Source organism: Camarhynchus parvulus, chromosome 1, assembly GCF_901933205.1.
Source record: "Camarhynchus parvulus chromosome 1, STF_HiC, whole genome shotgun sequence".
Classification (NCBI taxonomy): domain Eukaryota; kingdom Metazoa; phylum Chordata; class Aves; order Passeriformes; family Thraupidae; genus Camarhynchus; species Camarhynchus parvulus.
The window spans coordinates 104,702,323-104,720,841 of NC_044571.1; positions in this window are offsets into that span (position 1 = coordinate 104,702,323).

The following is an 18,519-nucleotide window of genomic DNA, read 5'->3' on the forward strand; positions in this document are numbered from 1 at the left end:
CACTGTTGCCTATTTGTGTGGATGTTTTTGTCCTCACTCAGCTGTGGGAAGGTGTCTCAGTTTGATGCAGTTCTGTCCCAGACTGAGATTGAGCTGCAATCAGCTCTCTCTGAATCCTTTGCCTAAAGAACGGTTGCAAATGTAATTTCTGAGCCACATTTGCAATAGCTTCATCTTTGTCATCCCAGAGGCCACTTCTGTTCACACCAAAACTCTGAACTAACAGCCCCATGAATGAAATCAGTTTTCAGACTCTGTTGGAAGCACAGATACGGCACTATTCTGAAATTTGTCCATCTGTCCAGTCGAAAGAATGCAGCACACCAAGGTGCATGATTAAAAAATCAAGTTAAACTGCAGAGGAAAAAACCTTTTCTAATTCTGCATCCACTTCAGTATGTGTGACCCATAACTGCACTCAACAGCTGTGACTTTGGCTTCTGAGGGCATATCCGAGCAACCCATTCGCAAAAGGACTTCTAGGTGCCTATGAGCTCACCTGAAATGCCTTTTGTTTTAGGATTAGCAAGGGGTTATTCATGACAAATTTTTGCTAGACCTGCTGATGTAGGAGTTTTGAAAGAGTAGCTAAAGACACAGGATGGAGTTAGCCTTAAACACTGCACAGTAACTTCAAGACTGGAAAACACAGAGTGCTGTGACCCAGATTTTTCATCTGAAGACATAAAAACAGCTGGGTAACATAGATGTAATGAAGAGAAAGCACAGCAAGGGGAATTTAGGCAATTTGATAATTCTCAGTCACCCACACAAGCAGGACATTTCTGATGGCAGAATCTTTTATCTAGTAGGAAGGAAAATCATCAAGACATGCAGTCACTGAAAGCTGAAGCTCAGTAAACATGGGCTGTAAGCTGCCTTTTTTTTTTGTTTGTTTTTTTTTTTATATTGTAACAGATAATTAACCACTAGCAGAGTTTGCCCAGGGACATTGTGGATTGTTTGGTAAGTCTGTCCTGGCAGTGACTCATCCCATGGTCTTTTCCTCCTGACACAGTTTTCCACATCCAGGCTCCTGCCTCCACTGCACTCTGATATGTAAACAATAACTCAACATTTATCCAGCAACTCTGCTGCACATTTATGAATTTTAATCAACCATTGACACACTTACATAAAGTGAAACAAATGAGCAGAGTTGACAAATGAGGTCCTTGCTTAGAAAGGATTTTAGATTCATATTAATATTCAGTTCCTTTCTAGGATTCTTGACATTAACAGTATTTCATGTTGCATGAAACACTGCATGGCTGTCCTGAGCCTGCAGGATTGTTTTCTATAGCCCAAACAGGGAGCCCATTGTGCTAAACATATAAGAAAAAGACAGCCACTGCTTCTGAGAGCTCACAGTCTGAGGCAGAGAGAACAAATGGCTGGTAGATGAGGATAAAATAAGCTTGGACTGCATTCAGTGGGGTAAGAAGCACTGTTGGTACACCAGTTAACTAACTGTTGGAGCCATGTAATTTGATCTGTTCCAAAGATGTGGAGGATTTCTGTACATAACACAGTCCTCGAAATTTGGATCAGATTTTTTAAAAAGTGGTGCCTAAATTGTCAGCTAATGCAATTTTCCCTCTTTTCCCTCTGCTGGCCTGAATCACTCCCAGACTGAGCTCCCTTCAGGTAAAGGGCTCTGTGCCTTTGATTATTTTATGGCATTTGCTGCAGCCCAGTTTTCATCAGAGGTCCTTCCCAGCAGACTAAAGCCCCATGAATGAAATCAGCAGGGAGGCTCTTCATTATCACAATTCTGGCAGTGAAGTCTCTGTACTTTTATCACTGTACTGGTATCAATTATTTGGAGCCACATTAAATACATGAAGTCAGTAACATGAATATGTCATGCCCAATTCATACAGAGGCTCCTGAACTCTCTTTAAAAAAACCCTCTCTTTTTTGCCTGCTGCTTCCCTTATGAATTTTTTGTAAGCTCTGACCTTAGACATATCTCAATCATTGCAAGCATGCTTAGTTCAAGATTGAATACACATCCATTTTATATGGGTTGAGGGGGGCAAAAATCACAAGAAAAGCAGATGACATTAGAAAAAAAATTACTTTTCAAAGAAAGTTCAATGACCTCCATATAGATATGACATGCTAAAGTCGCTGACTTCTTTTTTAACTCAGCACTAGCCTATATATATTTAGTATTATATAATGTACTTGTAAGGGCAAAATCTCTTCAGCATTTGATCCACAATATTTATTGTAGAGTTCTGACTCACCTTCCTTGGGTGTTGCCCAGAGTCACCATAATACCAGTAATGACAATGAAATGGACTGCATTGGCCAGTGCCCTTTGCTTGTTTGATGGGTCATGGTAGCACACTGATTGCAGTTTTCTGCAAGCTAAAGACAGTCTTATTTATTTATTGATTCTGCTGAATCAGAATTCAGACTTGGCGAAGCTCATTCTCAAAATAAAAAAATTAAGAATCCTTTATCTTTGGTCAGTATTTTTCTAAAATATTTCTAACCAAAGCTAGCTTATTTTGGTCTTAAGTAATAAAAAGAAAAGTAAATCTCTGATGCATGGACTATTCACGTCAGACACAGTAAAGTCAGTTCATTTTGCTTGTAATTTAAGTGATCTGTTTAAACAGAGCAGGAAAAGCACAGAACTGTGATAGGAAAGGAGACTTCTTGGATACTGCTTTGCTGGGGCTCAGAATAAAAAAGCCTGGAACCTTTGAGCTTACTGAGAGTAGAATTATACATAGATGTAAGGAGGAATGGGCAAATGCTTTGTAGGAGTGTTTGTAAACTCTGAAACTCCAATTCAGCCACATTTGAATATGTTACAACCTCTTCTCTGTTAACATTAATCAGAGTGGCTTTTGTTTACAGGAAAGTTGGAGAAAGTGTATTCTAAACTCAAATACTCTTGCAAACACATTTCAGTCAAACCTGCCTGAAAATTGTTTTCCTTAATATTCAACCTGGCAGCTGAAAGAATGGAATGTTTCTTAGGTGGCCAGTTACACACCCAAAATAAGGAAGAGTGAATAGATACAAAACATAATTAAAATAAATGCAACTTGTAAATAAGCCCAGTCAGAATATAGTCTGATGAAATGATTATTCAGTCTGTTAGAATTTGCATAAATGCCTGATTCTTATGAGGCTCTTTCCTGCTGAAATTTACAGGGAAAAATCCCTTAAATTTCCTGTTACAGAGACCAAAGCAGTGATGTCCAGATTTTGGAGGCCTTGCATTGAGTTATATTTGTGGCTTCCCTAGGACTATAAGTGGTGTGCAAATCTGAGCAGGTGTTTGCATCTTTGCAAAACTAAGTCTGACATCATTTAAAAACCCAACAAACCTACAAAGAAACAAAGAAATAAACAAAACAGGTTTTGGAAATTTATCAAAAAAAGGGGGTGTGAGTGGTGTGATTCAGATCAGAAACTCCAGCCAATGATGAGTGCAAAGCACAAAATTGGAACCCTAGAGGTGGGATGCTTTCTTGTTTTATTTTTAAACAACTCCTTAAACATAAAGTGAACGGAGAAACCAACTATTCACCTCAACTATCGAACCTCTGAAGAAAAGCTTGACTGCCAAGTCAGCAACAGGAATAATTTGAAAGTTAGTGTCACCTGAGAATTTCCAAACAGATGTCAGTGTTCTTTGATCAGGAAGCACTACTCAAGCAGAGAGAGGGTCTTTATCTCAGTCTTATGTCATAAAATAACCAACCGGAAGAATTTAAAATAAAAGGTAGCAATTGTATATTCCAGTTTACCATTCTCCTCTCTCTGAATCTCACTCTCTTACTTTTTTGTAATTTAATGTAAATATACAATATTTCACAATGGGTATCTCATCATGAGTTTAGCTATTTTTGAAGGCTTTCATCCTGCAAAGTTGCCCAGGCACACTGAAGATATCAATGCAAAATATTCCTGATTTGATGGGGGTTTTCTGACAGTCTCTTTGCATGTGTTGCCCAGGAAGATAGGCATGGGAGATGCAGAAATCCTTCAACTGACGTGCATTCCTGGCACCATCATGTTATTTCATGAAGACTGTCAGGTTTATACCCACAATGACAAGAGAAAATGGTATTGTGCTGCTGTTCAGCAAAAGAGAAAGGAAAAGACAGATGAGTCAAGTGTGCAGCTCACTCATCAGAAATTGTCTCTCAGTTTGGACATATTTCCACACGCTCCTGAGCTGTTCATTATTATTTTCCTGTATGATTATTCCTGCAAGTGCTTGTCACCACTGCAAGGGCAAACCTGAAATCAACCTTTTTTGAAATCCATGAATTAAAACAATCAGATAAATGCAATGCAATGTATTAAACATGGAATGACACATCTGACTGTTGGTAAAGGCAGAAAGAATTTCCAGAAGACCTTTCTGCAATGCAGACTGCCACCTCCATTTGTTTCTGATTGCTATCACACTGCACAGATGCAATGATTGAGAATCAAACTAGAATTTGGTGCTAGAAGTCCACTGTAACATCAATCACATGAAATAAAAATGTCATGCTTATGATTCTTTGGAAAATGCTGCACTTAACTTCCAAACTGTTGCTTTCAGAAAAGGCTAATTCAGGGCTGGGTACATTAATGTCAATGTCCTATAAAAGTGCCAGCTAAAACAAAAAAATGTCAGCAGAGACATTTTTTAAGCTTATGTCAGCACAAAAGGGTGCCTCAGTTGTTTCATCTCACAACAGCTGCATGCTTTCATTGACATTTGTTGCCCTTTCTTTGTGCACTCATCCTAACCCCATAGGTTATTTCCTGGCCTCCCTTCCATGACCTATGACCGACGATGACCTTTAGCTAGAGAATGTGACATTTTGTTCTCCTCTGGCTGACATGTGATGCCCTCATTATTCAAAGGTATGTGAAAATAATGACCTGCACTGACCCCCGAGTTTCCTTTCGTTTATTGGTCTACACTAGGTGCTTGTTCAGCAGATTGCTATGACTAGGTGGTGGGGTGTACAATTTCTTTTGAAGGAGGAAGCTCATGAATTGCACCAACATTTTAGCTCTTTGTGTCTGTTGTTCCATTTGAAGAGCAGGAGATGAAGTGGTGCAGCTGGGGGAAGAGGGTTCAGGGTTCACAGTTCAGTTCAGTGTGGGTTGTTGGGAGCATCCAACAAATGCAAAGCTGGCAGATGTGGCTGAGGACTGGAGGTCTTACGGAGGGGCACCTGAATGCCAGGCTGGATACCCACCTTAGGGCATCTCAGATAGTACAGGATACCAGTCCACAAGTGCTGGCTCAAGTCCTCAGTTCTCAGTCACCAGAAAGAATGCATGACTGAGAAACCTCAGGAATTCAAAACAGGAGTGAATGCAGCTTTCCCATCTCCAGGATTTCTGCACCTTCCCTATTGTGACCCCAGTGGCAACACGGTCACAGCTACAAAGAAATACAAAATTGTCCTAACATGCTGCCTTGGGTATGTCTCATTTTACATTTCAAGTGGTAGAAGTTTCAGGGCTCTTCAGAAATGCAAGCCTGAACATATGAATTTTTTTTTCAAGAAGTAGATTTTATCTCCTGTGAGGCAAGACGTGTCCTCATTGACTACAGTAAATATTTCAAATGTTGAGAGTCTAAAGGAGGAACAAATCACCACTGTGTGGGAGATTGTGATACCAATTAAGTTTCTTCAAGACCTAGCCAGCATGAATATTTAAATCTCCTTTGCTTGAAGAAAGGATGGTTACTTCAGGTCCGGAATGAGGGCATGCACGGAGCAGCATAAGGAACAGATGGCTGCTAAAGACAATTTCAGACTATAAATAGTCCCTATTAAGTATATAGAAATAATCAATTAGGGAATAAGCTCTGCTTCCTGTTGCACAGGAGCAGAGTAGCAGCAGAAAAATGTTAACATATATGTCAATGCTTGTTGCTTGCTGGGAAAGAGATATCGAGCCTTTCCCACTGAAAGGTGGGAAGCTGCCCTGGGTCTGTAGGTCAAGACAGAAGATTATCAACAGCTCTCTGGAAAAGGTTTGTGTATTTGGTATGCAGACAAGGAAATGAAAATCAGGATCCAAATTTTGACCTTGTCTCAGCACTCTGTGCAAACTAACACAGAAACCAGGGGAAAGGTCCTTTATTGGTTAAGAGAGAGCATTCCCCACCACCTGGAGGCTGTAAAGAGCTTCATGTTGGAACATGTTCACTAAAGGTATAAAAGGTACTAATAACTGATGTCAGGTACTAATGCCCAGATGTCAGCTTGCAAACTTTGAGGTTCTACCTGGGTGTCTGGGCCAGACATTCATCCTGCATTATAATCCAGATAAAGATTGAGAGTTCAGGCTGACACTTGGAGGACTGCAGTGTGGTGGAAAAGGGACTCCAGATTACAGATAGCCTGGCTTAGGTTTGAACCAGAAGCATTAGTAAAACCTGATGAAGAAAAGTATTTTATCTATCTTAGTGGAAAATGCTACATAAGTGACCTAACCATGGGATGTGACTGACCTGTCATGGGTATGTCTTCATCTGAAGGGAAAAAAGCTGAAAAGTTTTGAGAGTACTGCCCTCTGTTTACCATGACCATCTTTGTCCTGCTTGGACTGAGTTTTGCTGCATCAGTCCCAGCAGCAGGTCTGGGCAGGAGGCCTACACTCAAGAATGGCAGAAAGAAATGGCATCTGTGGCACATCATCACATCTCTTCTCTCGGTCATCTCACAAATGGCCCTGGTATTATATTTCTGAGGGCCAGTTACTGGTGGATTAAATGAAGGAAAAACAAGAGCATAGAAGTGGATATTAGCTGGTGCCAGGCAGTCCTCCTGTCACTGACCTGACAGTGCTCCAAGCCCTGTCCCCGAGCATGGCTGTTACACAAATCCTGCTGTTCCCCTTTGGCTGGCAGTAATTTTCATACAACTCACACATGGAATGCTTTTAAAGGATTCAGCTGAGGAATGGACACACTTTTACATGAGACACTAGGTCAGATCAGGTGTCAGATTGCTTATGACCAATCATATAAATGAACTAATCCACCATAGCAACATAACTCTGGAAGGTCTTGCAGGAGCCGTGTAGAAATATATTTATCATGTGCCCAAAAGATTGTGGCATGGGAAATCATGAGTTGCTTTTGACTGCTTTGCTCAGAAAGGCAATGTTTTTGTATAGCAGAAGCATGAGTGTAAGAGGATAGTACTAAGGTAAATTTTTAAACCAAGAGCATGTTTAGACTTTGTTGTTCTTGTTTTTCCCCAGAAGCACAGTCTCAGAAATATTCCATTTTTCTTCCCCTCCATCTCATTTGCCTCTCATTGTTGAGGAGTTCGTAGGGCTTCACTCCTCCCAAGATCCATAAATCAGATGATTAACTTTCAGTCCAAGCCTGTTTTATATGAGCAGAAGAAATCTAATTGGAATACAATCACCCTCCTACTGCTTTTCACAGCTTTCTTTGCATCTCAATGTGATCTGAATTTCAGATATCTCTTTCTGTGAGGTATTTATTTTTCCCCATCATGCACTGAACCCAATTGTGCTGCTATCTTTTTCTGCCCTTTTCAGCTCTGGCTGTAAATTAACCATTATCCAACTGAAATAAGTTCCTTTAGAGTTCATAAACAGTAGTTCAGCATGAAAGCTTCCAGACTAGTTGCACAGGAACAAACTGTCCATTCCCCTGAATCTGAGGGTTTAATATCAGTTTCATTTTCCTCTGCCTCAACATGGGTGCTTAGAGAAGAAGCTCTTTTGTAGGACGGGATACTGGATGGATACTAAAGGAAGAGGGAATATGGAAATGCAGGACTCCATTTGCAGCTGCTGGATGAACTCCAGGTTGGGGAATCTTCACGTTACAACTATGATTACTTGTTTTGACTTATGCTCATAGACATTTAGTACAACTGCAAGATCCTGCTGATTATAGATTAGTTATTGCCCTGAAATTTACTGACTTTTATTTTTCTTTAAAAATACCCTAAAAAGTTAAAACCTTTTCTTTTTTACACAGTGTTTAAGGAGCCTGGTAGCCCAAGAGTTCTGAATAGTGTTTTCTTTAACCATACAACTCACAAGTAACACAAACTTTTCTTTAGTTTCTCACCTCCTGCACTCCAAGCCTTCTCCAGATCAAACAGGGAACATCTAAGGGAAAAACTAATACTCATAATTCATCAAATGCTTGCTTGTCTTCTCAGTCACTACTGCTGCAGTGACTTGTTTGTGTATGAATGTGTTACAGGCAGAAGACCATCTGAGAGAAGATGAATTTTAAGTCTAATCACTTTTACACATTCAGATTTCAAATGAAAGCTACTTAATCATTACCACATGATCATGAATTGAGACTCAACACAACAGCTCAGTCTACAACTCAACAAAACCTGCAAGATGATGCATTTTTCTGCCACATCCTGAGTGCTTTATGGTTGGTATCTGTCAGAAAGCACCCCAGTTTCCAAATTCTCTTCCAACAGGCTCCAGGGTGCTGCTCAGACCGAGGCAGAAAGTCGCACACCTGGATTTCACCTGGGGTCCAGGCAGAGTAGACTCCAGCTCCTCATTGCACAGTTTAGATGTAGCCTATCAATCCTTTAAGCAACTCTGTGTCATTTAAATAACTGTACCAAACTTTGTTTCTCCTATTTTCAGCAGTCCCACCTGCCTCAACAGAGATACTTGTAGAAACATTTTGGAGCTCTGACCTGTCAAGTGTGAGAGCAAAACTTGCAACCAGTTACTTCTAAGTCTGGAGTGTGACACAGACATTGAATTGAATTTCTAATCTAAAGTAAAATGAATCATTAAAATTATTAAGCCATTAAATAAATACATCTCAATTCACTGTGGGCTGTGAATCCCTGACACACCAATTATTAAAAATGAAATGGACATTTCGTTTTCTGTGTGTTCATGTGCATTGTTTTACAGTGAGGGAGCTTTCCTCACTTAGGTTATCAGCAGTCTCTGAAAAAGGAGGATCTGATTTAGTGTAACAATCCTACTGGCATGATATGACTTTTTCTTTGTTCAAAACAGCTTTATTGTCTCTGAATTTTTCTGTAATTATATCCCATCATAGCAGAGAATATACAAGGGGGGATTAAGTATTTATGACATCTTAGGTGTCTCCAGTTGATATGTTTAAATCTGAACCAATCTGTAAAGATTCCCCTTATAATTTTCCTCAATAGGAAATTCATCTGGAAAAATGAACTCATGCATTTCCCACTACTACATGGAGTCAAAGTTGATTAGCTCAGAGGTGGAAACCTACATTCAATCAGACTAATCCCATCCAAAAGTCTTTCCTCAAATCTTTCTTCCCAGCGGGGCTGTGTGACAATGTCCATGCTGGTGCTCCTCTAGCTATACTGGAAGGGACATTTTGTTCAATATTCTCCTGGTTCTTAGTAATTCACTAAGTGGGGTTGTCATGGGGATACAGTCCCAGGGTAGCCTTGCCTCCTTTCTTTCATCCACTCATGCACAGTGTGCACTGTACAATACTTCATGCAAATAAGTTCCAAGCAGAGTTGCTTGTCATTAGCACAGACAGCTCTAGAGGCAAAAACAAACAGAATTTGTCAGTGAGAACTCTGTCATTAAGGAATTTTGTTCGCACCCCTGCAGTGATTCATAGTGCACTTGACTGTTTTCTGCCTACCTCTTCACATCTCTTATTTATTTACAAAGTGAAAAAATGCCCTTTTTGGGTACCTTCTCTCCAATTACAGATTTTATTGATATCATACCAGAAAGCTGGTTTCAGCTCCTGGCAAACTAGTAGCAAAAAGAAGGTTTTCCTGGATGTCATCTTCATTCAAGCACTGATAAAGTGCTGCCAAAGGAGGGAAGATAAACAAAATATTTAATGAATTGCTGGAGAAGTCAAAAACTAGACAAGAAACCACAGCTTAGTTTTAAAGAAGAAATAAATCTGGAAAACTATCAGCACTTAAAAACTTGGAGTAAAACCATATATACATCCATGTAGCCTGACTTTGCTGAGCATGTTTGAACCTGGGGATACATTTATGTGACTATCAGGCCTCACTATCTTTGTTGCAATTGATATCTGCACTGACCACCCAACCACCAGTAAAGTGCCCATTAGGTCCAGTCACATCTTCTTCCAGAAATGGTCAAATTTTAATTCTGTGAACAGTAAAAAAATCTTTGGTTTACTTTCAACTGCTGAAGGAAAGAAAATAACCTACCATGCATGAAATATTCAAACACAGCTTTAAAGACATTAGCCACACAGCAATACTTGTGTTATATAAAATGTTCCTCATGAAACGGTGGGAGATCTGTCTGAAATTAGCAAGGATTACAAAACCTCCCACTCTGAAGGTGAAAGGATGAAGCAAGGTTATAATTATATAAATGACTATGGGGGAAACAGTTGCTCTGTACAGAGTGTGGGATCCAAGCAGTGTCAAACACTACATGGAGACAGCTTTTCCAAAGCCATGGATTTGTTCTCTTTTTTTTGAACCCTTTTTGTCTCTTAAAGCTCCACTCACTTCCCTGGGAAGATTTCCACTGTGGGGTATGCTCTGACTGTACTCAGAGGAAGGGATCTCAGATGCAGTCTAATCTGAACCTGGTTTGGTGGCATCCTTCTGTTTCACCCCACTCTTTACATCCTCACTTCATTGGTGGGCTTCTGAGTATGGATCTGTAACACCTGCAGGCTGGACCACAGGGTTTTGATAGTTTTAGGCTCCATAACTGTGTTTACCCAGGGTAAACTAGGATGACAGTATGTTCTTCTGGGACATGTGGCAACAGAAACAAACAGAAATATGACCTTTGAAGGGTTCTAAACTCCAATTGTATCTTACATCAGCTTACCTCAAGAAACACCCAAACACATAAAAATATGGCACTTGCGCACTTTATCGATTACATTTCCTAACCTTTCTGAAGTAATCCCTGAATTTGAATCAACAGCAAGTTAAAGTCTTTCCCTTACACATGCCTTCCACTACAGATCAAACAGTATCTGTTCCCTTGGCTTTCTGTTCTAGGGTCTGTGCATTTCCAGCCTGCTTCAATTTTCTCAGCAGTCCCCAGAAGGGTGTCTCAGCCACAGAACCGTTTCCCAATTTTACCTCTCTCCCTGTTTGCACACATCCCTTTCCCTAATCAGCCTGCAGTCAGGTCAGCTGACCAAACTCATTTTGTGGCCAAAGCATTCCTAGAGCCACGTGAACTGTGAGGGCATGGGGCCTGGGCTGAGACAAGCCAACTCTTCCTCTTTCTGCACAGCTCACTTCAGCCTGAACTGAATGGAAAACCCCGCCGTGGCTCTGTGACATTCTGCTTCCCACTGTGCGCCTGCACATCTTCGCTATGCACTCATCCACAGCAGCTATTATGGTTGTTATTGGGAAAAAACCCACAATCAGACAAACAAACAAACAAAAACTGAAAAAACCCCCAGCAACCTGCAAGCCAAACCAAAGCTTTTTTTGTTTTCCTGTTTTTTTCCACTTCGTTTTTGTACATTCAAAATTTCAACAGTGTGATGTTAGCAAACATGACTGCTGCACATCTAAAAGAAACACTGAGATGCCTGCAGTCTCAGACCTCAATAAACATTTCAAAGGGTAGGATAGAGTACAAGTATCCTTATTGTAAGGATAAAGAAGTACAGGTCCTTAATACTGCCGCTGTAACTGTTGACAAAAGCTGACATTTAAACAGCAACCAAAACAAGACCTGACCCTGCTTTGTCCCCACAAATATCACTAGTCACCTACTCAAACCCACTAAAATCAAATGGAATTGCTCTCCCACAACTGCAGATTTTAGGATCAAGTTCTTACTCTGAAAAAGATCTTTCTTGAAGTAACATCCTGCTCCACTCATGCTAATGGGCATATTCAATTGTAGCATGACAGAGCTTGTAGTATAAACATGAAGTCTGTAATTTTAAGGCACTAAACTGTTATTAAGCCAAATAGCTAAGGTATTTTAATTTAAAGCTTCAAAGAATACCCAGTTGGGCAGTAGGCATTCTTGTCATTAATTAAAATTCAGTTGACGAACAAAGTACAGTCCATGAAACCATACAACTGAAAACCCAGCAGTTGTGACCCAGCACTCCAGTGCAGTAGAATCAGGGGAAAACAGAAAAGGTGTAAAACCACATCTTTCAATCTGACAAATTCTTAAAGGTAAATCTGTGTCTTACCCTGCCCACTCACTATTCAAGAACTTGTCAGAAGTCCTTATCACCAGACATGACATGTCGGCAGCTCAGTGAAGTTTGGTGGCATGAATTTCTTTGAGTTTTAAGGGATTTAAATAAGGTGAAAGCCTTCATAGAAATGCACATGACTGCAAGTAGAGGGTCTTAACAGTTTTAAGAGAGTTATTAAGCTATCTGAGGTAAATATACATTATCTGATCTTTTCTATAATGTGGATTACATAAATCTGAATTAAGTGACTTTTAGGAACATTGACTATTGATCTGATAAACTATAATGGCCATCAGAAATATTGGGTAAATAACGATTTAAAAAAATTTGTTATGTCATAAAAATACTTATGGAAAATACTTATAGTACTTTATATGCTGAGTAACCACTTTTCAATGTGAAGTACCTCAGCCAAGGATACATTCTTAAATTAAGCAGCTTTTAATTTATATATGATTTTTAAAGAATGTTTTTAAACCACTCAGCATGTACCTTCCTGTACTTGTATAATTTTAAAATAGCCATGCCATTTTTTTTTTACTTCTTGAGAATGAGGATAATAGTAAAATAAGTGATCAAGTGGCTGTGTGAGGCTCGTCAATGGCTCTTTGTGACCATACAGCTTTTGTGACAATATGTACTGACAAAATGTGCACAGACCCAAAGATGAGCCTTTCAGCTCAAATCTCATTAAGAACCGCCTTTGAGAATTTGTTTGTGCCAGTTATTTCCAGCAAAGATGGACCAGCTATCTGTGCTCAAATCTAGAAAAGCCTTGTTGAACTGGCTTTATGCCATGTAGTGATAAAAGTAGAGGAGTTTTCCTCTAATACAAGTGACCTGCCATGTAGTACTGGGAAGGGGAGGGGGGAATAAAACAAAAAAAAAAATAAAAGGAAACAAAGCAGGAACTGAAAAAGTGGCATGCTTTGGGATAAAAGGCACTGGCACACAAGGGTCTGTATGAATTGGAGTAAAGGCAAGCAGAATGGGGAGCAAGTGAGAACCCCTATAAATGATGCTAAAATAAAGCAGCCACATTCACACAAGCAGGCCTGCAACGAGGAGGGATGATGCCCACAGCAGGAATGCTGTGGATCAGGAGTGGAGCCCACAGAGGAGAAAACAGAGGTAAAAGGGCAATGCAAATCCCACCCACACAAATTTCTTTGCTGGTGTGTTCAGTGGAACAGCAGCATGTTGCAAGAGGGATATCAGCCCCCTGTGATTGAGCCACTCTGTTTTGCTGACTCTCCCTAACAACCGAAGTGCCAGAGAGTGTTTACAGTACCGGCAATGTCCAGCTGAATATCAGAGAACCTAATAGGGAAATGAATTTAGAAAAAACCACTGGAATGGAAAAACCCATAGAAATGGTTGTAGAGGATACCTCTGGATGTGTTTTGGGTGCTGTTGACCTTTCAGCTGCATGGACTCTTGTACCTCCCTCAGCACCAACATTTGTGAGGGCAAGAGTCCAGCGTGTGACCCAGGGCTACCTCAGGTTCCGGAGGAGACCTCTGTCCTTTGGCAGTGGCATGTCCCTCTGTCCTTTGGCAGTGGCATGTCCCTGTGCCTGTGTGTCTGGGCAGAGGTGGAGGGCACCCGCTCCTCCCTCCAGTGGCTCGGCATGCAGCTCTACTGCACCAGCACTGCACCGCAGCCCTGCAGGAACTCTGCTCAGCGTGGCTCCAAGAAGTTCAGGGATCAGGAAAGATCCCTGGGAACTGACCCCAGCCTTACCCGTGTTCCTCCCTGGCTTTACGTAAAGCTGGCTTGACCCTCAGCTAGCGCAAACAGGAATGACAAGGAGGGATAATTGCGCTGTAAATGGCCTGCAAATCACTGCAGGGAGGAGTTACACCGGGATAACAAACTGCAGTCTGTGGAAAGCTGTTTGTTGCAGGGGCCAGCAGGTACAGAATTAAAAGCAAATTCAAGCACAAGCAGCAGTATCTTAACTGTCTGCTTTTATTCCTGTTTTATCAACAGGTATTGCATGTTGCTTCTCCCCGTGATGCCACCCATGACTAGGAACATTTTCCACACGGAGCCGGCAGACTTCTATCTGCAAAGAGAATATACTTCAGGGTAACAATACTCTCATGCCTCTCACCACACTTTGTTTTTCTGCTCTCTGGCAGACTGGGAACGTGTGCCAAGCAGCGTGTGTGCTGGTCTGAGGCAACCTGGAGCCAAGGTGTCCCACAAAGATTCACCAGCACCAGCAACATGAGCTCCAGCCTCACATGGCCCCTTCCAGCTTGCCCACGCCAGGGCCTCGTGTTCCCACAGCAGATGCCAGAGCCTTGTGTTTGCTGGCTACACAGATACTCCGAAGGAGTGCTTAGGTATGCAGCCACACACATGCCTGCTTTTCCTCAGCTGTTGGGTTCTTTTGGGGATTTTTTTGTTGTTGTTGTTGTTTGGTTGGTTTTGGGGTTTTTTTGGGTTTTTTTTTTTTTTTTTTTTTTTTTTTTTTTTTTTTGTGCACATGTGTGTGTGAAATAATGGAATTTCGACTTTTAATTTTGGTGGGAGCCGAAAGTTTGGGGCATTTCTCCCAATGTGCAACACCTTGTGTTGAGTGACTGATCAAACAGAGGTGGATATGTCAGAAACTGCTCTGTAGGTTATTTGGGAAAAAAGATAAACGTTCCATATGTCTTGACTACATCTGCGCTCTTTCTGGTTTTAATTTCCCTGCATGTTCTAAGAAACAGCTTTGCAAGACCCGACATCAATGATTTCAAATTTTGGGGTGGGTTTTTTTTCTTTTTTTTTTTTTTTTTTTTTGGTGGAAAAATCTAAGAAAGTATGAAGGAACTCTAAAGTGTACCTGCTTTCTCATTGGTAGCTGGATTCAAAAGAGTTGCAGCAGCCACTCAGGAAGCAAAACCCAGGCCCCTGGGCCTTCTGTCTAGCAGGTTTAAATGCCACACACTCGTGACAAATGTCTGGAGAAAAATCTAATGACCAATACTTATTTGCAGCAAGCAAATGCATGATTTCAAGTGGGGAATAAATTTTTTTAAAAGTCCTTGGATCACTGAAATAAGAGCTCCTGTTAGTCAAACAAATTATTCCCTATGAACTATTCAGCCATTTGTCATAACAGCATAACTTTTTTTCTGTGCATCCTAATAGTTGTTCAGGAATATTATTCAATATTTTTTATGAATGTCTGGGGGGTAAAGGGTCCTGTACAGTAAAAAGCATGTTTGATGTCAGCAGGGGTTGGTGAGGAACCTAGGGAAAGGTCATCTCGGTGTCAAAGGCTGTAGGAAATGTCACATGCCTTCTCTTAATTAATGCAGGCTAGGAGAGAACCCTCAGGGAGGACACAAGATCAGAAGGAGGAAACAGACATTGTTGTACCAATTATCACTGCTTGTTTGAGCGTCTCCCTCTTTGTGATTACCCCAATTTAACCAAACATGTAATTTCTAGGCTGCATCAGCTTATCATAAGTGAATCCACTTAGATGAGTGTTCGTTCTGTATTTAAATATAGATAGACCCATCCTTGCCAGGTGCTGAGCTTGCTCAACTCCTACTGAAATTAGCAGGGGCTCAGCATTTTGCAAGAATCACTTAGCAGTGCCCAGAACTGGGTTCTTTATGTGTCTTATACATCAAACCAAAATCTGTGTTCCTCTAATGTCCATTTGCACAGTAACCCATATTTCTTTTCCTTCATTTATTAACAAGCAGACATCCACTTGGTGTTTGTCCTAAACAAATGTTAGTGGCTGTCACTACTAGATACTTAGGCAAATTGAATGTATTCCTATTCCCTTTTGCACCATAGCAATATCAGGCAGTGTACTTTAGCTTTCAGCTTTTCCTTGTGTACAGAATATTTATGGTCCATTTTAGAGTTGTCATCCAAACACTTGGGGTCATTTTCTTATTAAACAGGACAATATTAAAGCAATGGGGCACAGCAGGTGGTGTGTTTCTGACTATTTTGTCATGCCTCAGGCTGAGTTGCCATCTTCCACTCAAAATAATGTCATGCTGAATATTAGCACACACACACACAAACAGAAAAAAAATCCCAGTAAAAACATATCATTAAAAAAAACCGTAGCATTGTAAATTCCAAACTTGCATGGGGAAATTTTTCACGTGGGAGCTCTTCAGAGAGAGAAAGTGATTGATTTTTATAAAAGTTGGCATGCATGACCAAGGGCAGATGGTGCATAAATTTGGGCCCCGGTCTTACATTCTGCTCCGTGTAGGTGGACCACTGAACTGCTGTGAGTGAGAAAAAATAATACAACCCGGAACAGATGCAAGACTCCTGGGTGAGATGATCAGGCTGCAGGACCAGGACACAAACTTGCACTGCTATAATGATTTTGATGACAGCTTTTGGTGATACATTCAGGCAAATAATTTATAATTTGTATGCTGCTGATTGATTGTGTCAAATGTGTGAGGTGTCTCTGATTAAGATGCACTTTGCGCTGTTAAAATTGTGTGATGGATGCTTGCTCACACACCCTGCTGAAGAGTAGGTGCCAGCCATCATCACAACTAAGAAGATATGAAATACCCTCCCCAGATAAAATTATGGCAGTGATGAGTAGAGGGGTGATAGGAAGGTGAGGAAATGGAGAAGTGGACATTGAAGCAGGACAAAGGACACTGTCAAAGGACAGTCCCCATGGCTTGCTGTGTCAGATGGCTGTTGGATAATTTCATGTCTTCCCTTTTCCATATTTGTTGTGTTCAGCTGATTTTCTATCACTGTAACAATCCACAACATCAGTTGACTGTTGTTTCATGCCTGATGGCACTGAAAATATATCATTCTCCCAGAATATATGCCTTCAAACTGATGAATCAGATGAGCCATGTCATCACATGACCATTTCTTTATCATTTTGCTACATGTTTGCATGCATAAAGAATAAGGTCTCTCCATAGGGCAAGAAGCCTATAAGGCTCCAGTTTGTTTAGCATTTTTCACAGTGGAAAATGCCCAGCATTCATATCTTTTCCCCTATAAGCCTCCAGAAAGATACGCAAGGATGAAACATTAACACAAGAAAAGCAGAAAAAGTATATGGGCAAAGCTCAAAGGAAAAATCCAGTGTCCCTAGAGAAAGCATATCAAAGAATGTTAAAGAATTAAATCAGCAGTCTTGGGAAATGAGGGACAATATATACTACAGATTGGTGTTCTCACCATTTGCAAGCTGTTTCTAGCACCTGCAGTTACCAATCTAATGCTCCAAACTGTAACAGCAGATACATTTCTTTCCTGCCTGATCACCTTGGGATTATCACAGTGCCTCTCTCACAGAGAGGGAATTCTCCACTGAATAATGGGGAACAGCAGTAGCACACAAAATTAGACAGTGATGTACTGCCTCTGTTTTTAGAGTGCTGCCCATAACTTGGGAGTTCTTCAATTCATTGTGCCATGGACAGGATCGCAAAGCCTCAATCCATACTTCAGTTTCACATGATCCTTCATTACTTCCAGAACTGCTGGGAACCTGGACCATGCCCATGACCTGGGATGGCAAAAAAGAAATCCTCAACATGTAGCTCAGAAATGAATGGATCTGGCTGCTGGTCCTAGAGCAGTTGGACTATGCCATTGCACAGAGTGAAGGAAACATCTGGTGGAGACTCCATATATTCTTATTTGCTGTTTTGCTTTACCTGGCTTATGAATATTTCAATGAACAGATTTTGACTCCCAGTGGGAAATTTTCTTTTGTATAAATATCTATGGTAACATAGCAACAAGGAATTTTGTTCACAAAACTGGTTTTCTAACTGATTTATCTTGATTTCTAAAATGATCAACTCTGGTGGAAAAAAAATTTAAGTGGTTAGTTTGACTTTGGAACACAAACTCACCAATTCTTGAAAATCTTCAATTGGGTTCAGCACAATTATTTACTATAGCTATATTCTTTAGTTATAGATACCTTGAGAATATTTTGCAAATGGCTTTTTATTGAAGCAGTACTGCTGCTAAGGTGTTCTTTGGGTGGCCATTCTACAGCAAGTCTTTTTCTAGAATTTGTATTTTAAAATTAATCACTGTAGGATTCCATCCTATATTAAATAGGGGAGATAAAGTGTAAAAACAAGGGCTGTACCTGATACTTGAAAGTTGCTATTCCTGACAGCACTTCATCTTTTTCATACTCACATTGGCTTTTATCCCGGCCCATCTATTCCTTAATGTAAGTGTTATAAATTGTTGTAAAGTGCCATAAAATATAATAAACATGAATCAATATTTCTTGGTTAAAAAACTTAGAAATGCTGATGAAGCTTGAGTTT